Source organism: Vitis riparia, chromosome 12, assembly GCF_004353265.1.
Source record: "Vitis riparia cultivar Riparia Gloire de Montpellier isolate 1030 chromosome 12, EGFV_Vit.rip_1.0, whole genome shotgun sequence".
Lineage (NCBI taxonomy): Eukaryota > Viridiplantae > Streptophyta > Magnoliopsida > Vitales > Vitaceae > Vitis > Vitis riparia.
The window spans coordinates 14,515,837-14,519,963 of NC_048442.1; the positions used below are offsets into that span (position 1 = coordinate 14,515,837).

At 32.1% G+C, this 4,127-nt stretch overlaps 1 long non-coding RNA gene across 1 annotated transcript; it reads right to left on the bottom strand.

Annotated features, from left to right (window-relative positions):
• Window positions 1-1,214: 1,214 nt before the first annotated feature.
• On the bottom strand, window positions 1,215-2,842 carry LOC117926197. The gene is made up of 3 exons (XR_004653078.1): window positions 2,802-2,842; window positions 1,930-1,985; window positions 1,215-1,254 (listed from the first exon to the last, which is right to left on the bottom strand). It is a non-coding gene; the product is annotated as an uncharacterized LOC117926197 (long non-coding RNA).
• Between the last annotated feature and the right edge of the window lie 1,285 nt (window positions 2,843-4,127).

Below are 4,127 nucleotides of genomic sequence, written 5' to 3' on the forward strand. Positions count from 1 at the left end.
AATATTTTTAAAAAACACTTTTCACATGGAGCCTAACATGAATTATAGAATTGTTATCATTTTCTATTTCTATATGTCATAACTTTAATTTACATCGATATCTCATAATGTTAATTTTATCTTGTAACTTTTTATTTCTTTAATAATCTAGTTACTAATCTAGTTACTAATCTTGATTCATTGTGAAATGATCTATTCTATGCGGTTGCCTATCAATTTCTTCAAATTGTCCTAAATATAATAGGAAAAAGAGGTGAAATTGCTAAGAAAAATACTATAAAAAGTATAGAGTTGCTTTGCTTTCAATAGTAGAATAAAGACTAGATATACACCATGGACCAAGACATCGAACCAGAAAATCCAAATAGGTATACCTCCATCTCTGTTAGAATTCCAATGGGATGTGTAGCCGTTAGATTGTCCTTATGCATGTGTCTTGACCTTGGGCCTTCCCTTAGAGCTTGACACCAGTATGGGGTGGAAAAATGGATACATTATTACATCCCTCATTAAAGAAACAAAGAGAGACAACTTCATTTGGAGTTTTTCATCTCTGACCCAGCATTCTAAAACGATGTGGTGTGAGGTGTTGCTTGAAGTTCCTTAGCTTACGGAGACTACTTGGACATGTTAGTGGGATTTTTTGTGGTGACCAAGACTTGGCAAAGGGCTTATTCTGGAACCATATATCTATGTAGAATTATGCCCATACTGGGTAGCTATTAGTGTATCTTCAGATAGTGGGTGCCTTTTCACTCTTCCGGATAAACTTTACCCAATCTTATCACTAATGGAAATTTGGGCTCCACTTGTCACGCCCCAAGACCCACTCCAAGGGCGTGACGGTCATTTCACACTTCAAACCCGAAGGCTTACAGTGTAATATGACCCAAACAATTATCTTATAATCGGAAGTTACCAATTACCAAGTACCTATTCAGAGTAGCGGAACAAAATCTAAAATCCTGAAAATTCGATTTTCAACACTAAAACATCCACTATCCAAAATCCATTGTCCAAAAAAAATTGCAAACTTAAACAATTCAAGTACTAAAACAAACTTTAAAATCTCCAAAACTCAACTTTGAACTTACATAAAATTTAAAGGATCAATATCCAAATAGCTTCCAAATACCAAAAGATCCAAATTGACATAACTAAAGTTAAACAAAATCCAACATAAAATCCTAAGTCAAATCCTAATGATGACCATTCCTCAGCCTAGCCATCACTCCTCACCCAAACTAAGAGTACCTGAAAAATTTTCAACAATTGGGAATGAGCTCACAGCCCAATAAGGAATATTAATGTAGTTCATGGATCAAATATTTTTATTTCAAATAGGAGATATCATTTTTTTTTCTCATCAAATATTAGAGTTTCAAAAATACTAATATATTCAAAATTCAACCAACCATTTTCATATCAAATTCAAACACTTTCACATAAGATTCAATCAAATCCATTCAATTTTCATTACTCTGGTTATCAAATATCAAATGCCCAGTTAGGTGAGACTTTTCAAATGGGTGGCTAGCCTCAAATTGTTCCCGGTGGAAGGAACCAAACACTACTAATACTAGTAACCTCTAACCAAACCCCTAGAGGCTGGGGTCCAAATCAATTACATTCTCACCATGAAATGTAAAGGTCAACTATTATATCCCGTTGACAGGGCCGAATAGTCAACTATTATATCCTGTTGACAAGGGCTAAATAAACCAGATTGATGTTTTTGTTCAAGTATTCAAATTTATACAGCATAATATCTCCATATTTTGTCATAAATAAAACAAAATATTCCAACATAATATTTAGTGCAAAACAGTTTGATCCATGCATGGTAACAAAATATCATTTTCTTTTCCACAATTCAAAATAACATATAAAATAATTTAGTTTTATAAATATTGCATTAACTTCCCTTACCTCAAAATATGCAAAGACCTTGAAGGAAAAATAACCCTGAAAATTCTACTCCTCACCTATCACAATGAAAAGACCACTATTACTATTTACCTCAAAATATAAATTAGATAATCCTAAAATTTCTAAATGTTAAGATTAATATTTCTGATTAACAAAGTAATAATTTAATTACTCTATTCCTTATTTAATTATAATTAATAAATTCCCAATTTGTTTCTAATAACACATTACTAATTTAATTAAATTACAATTTTATTTCATTATAAAATTCTATATATATATATATATATATATATTGCTAAATCTCTCATTCTATTTATTACCAAAAAAAAAAAGACCATTATTACTATTATCTTATTTATTAATCTAAAACTAAATATTATTATTATTATTTTTTAATTAACCATTTCAAAAGCCACCCAAACTATTACCCACTTGTCTCGGTACACCAAACCAATAAAACAAAGCAAGGTTTTTTTTTTTTTCCATTGCCATCATCATGATAATGAATCATTATATATATACATATATAAGCCTCCTTCCATCCGGGCACACGCCCATTTTTTTTTTCTTTCTTCCATCCAATACTATGCACACCTTTTTTTTTTTTTTTTTTTTATAAAATTAACCCTAGCCTAAAATCGAAACCTTCCAAGAATTTTTTTTTTCTCATCTAATAAAACTTAAGGTCTCCCAAATTACAACAATAAAATCAAAATCTTAAATTTTTTATTATTATTATTTTGATATTAAAACGAATTAAAAATAAAATAAACTAACCATAATCTAGATTTGGGTTTTCCAAAAGATATCTGATGTGTTTGAAATTAATCAATGAATCTAAAATATTAAACTAGGGGTTAGAATCTTACCTATAGAGATCTGTTCTTCAACCCTGAAATCTGACTCCAACCTACGTTCTCTGAAATTCTACGAACAGGAACTCTATTCAGAAAAGAACAGGAAGAAATAGAATTTCTAATTTATACCTAGGGTATTTATTCGTAAAATTACACTTTTACCCCTCTTCCACTTTATTAAATTAATTAATTAACTAATTTAACTATTATTAGTAATTTCCTAAATTACCCTTAAAAAAAAAATACTTGGGCGTTACATCCTCTCCTCCTTAACAAAAGTTTAGTCCTCTAAACTTGACATACTTGAGTCTTGAAATAATTGAGGATGTTTTTCTCTCATCTCTTCTTCTAACTCCCAAGTGGCCCCTCGGATACTATGATTTCTCCACTGGACCTTTACCAACTTGACAACAACATGTCGCAGTACCTTATCCATCACATCCACAATTTGAATGGGTACTTCTTCATAGGTCAAGTCCTCAGAAATTTGAATAGGCTCTAACTCCACAACATGAGAGGGATCATAAATATACTTCCTCAAGGTTGAAACATGGAAAACATTATGAATCTTAGATAGACTTGGGGGCAAGGCTACTTTATATGCCAAGGTGCCTACTCTTTCTAATATTTCAAACGGACCCACAAAACGAGGACTAAGTTTTCCTTTTCTCCCAAATCTCATCACAAACTTCATAGGTGAAACTTTCAAGAACACATGATCACCCACCTCAGACTCCAAATCTCGCCTACGATTATCAGCATAACTCTTATGTCTACTTTGAGCTGCTTTTAATCTTTCTTTAATCAAAGCAACTTTTTCAATAGTCAACTGCACAAGTTCAGGCCCCAAAAGTTTCCTTTCTCCAACATCATTCCAACAAATAGGAGATCGATATTTCCTACCATACAATGCCTCAAAAGTTGCCATCCCAATGCTAGCTTGAAAATTATTGTTATAGGCAAACTCTACTAAAGGTAAATGATCATCCCAATTACCTTGTAGGTCCAAAATACAACCTCTCAACAAGTCTTCCAAAACCTAAATTACCCTTTCTGATTGGCCATCAGTTTGAGGATGGAAAGCAGTACTAAAACTCAACTTAGTGCCCAAAGCTTTTTGTAGACTATGCCAGAATCTAGAAGTGAAACGAGGATCTCTGTCAGATAGTATAGAAACTAGTACTCCATGCATTCTCATAATCTCCTTCACATAAAGAGAAGCTAAACGATCTAAAGAAAAGTTGACTTTCATAGGCAAAAAGTGAGCAGACTTTGTCAACCGATCAACAATCACCCAAATAGCATTATTACCCCCTAAGGTTCTTGGCAATCCTATCA